Source organism: Myotis davidii, unplaced genomic scaffold, assembly GCF_000327345.1.
Source record: "Myotis davidii unplaced genomic scaffold, ASM32734v1 scaffold201, whole genome shotgun sequence".
NCBI classification, from domain to species: Eukaryota; Metazoa; Chordata; class Mammalia; order Chiroptera; family Vespertilionidae; genus Myotis; species Myotis davidii.
The window spans coordinates 15,990-16,249 of NW_006297819.1; positions in this window are offsets into that span (position 1 = coordinate 15,990).

The following is a 260-nucleotide window of genomic DNA, read 5'->3' on the forward strand; positions in this document are numbered from 1 at the left end:
GCCCAAAAAAGTAAATGATCTAATTAATATTGATTTTATGTTTAAATTATATTATTTTGAATACAGTGGCTTGAATAAAATATATTATTAAATTAAAAAATATGGTGACTAGCTTTCTGGGGTTTTCTGCTTTGTTTACCTGCACTACTTTGGTCTAGATCAGCCGTGGGCAAACTATGGCCCGTGGGCTGGATCCAGCCCATTTGAAATGAATAAAACTAAAAAAAAAAAAAAAACCGAACCCTTTTATCAAATGATGT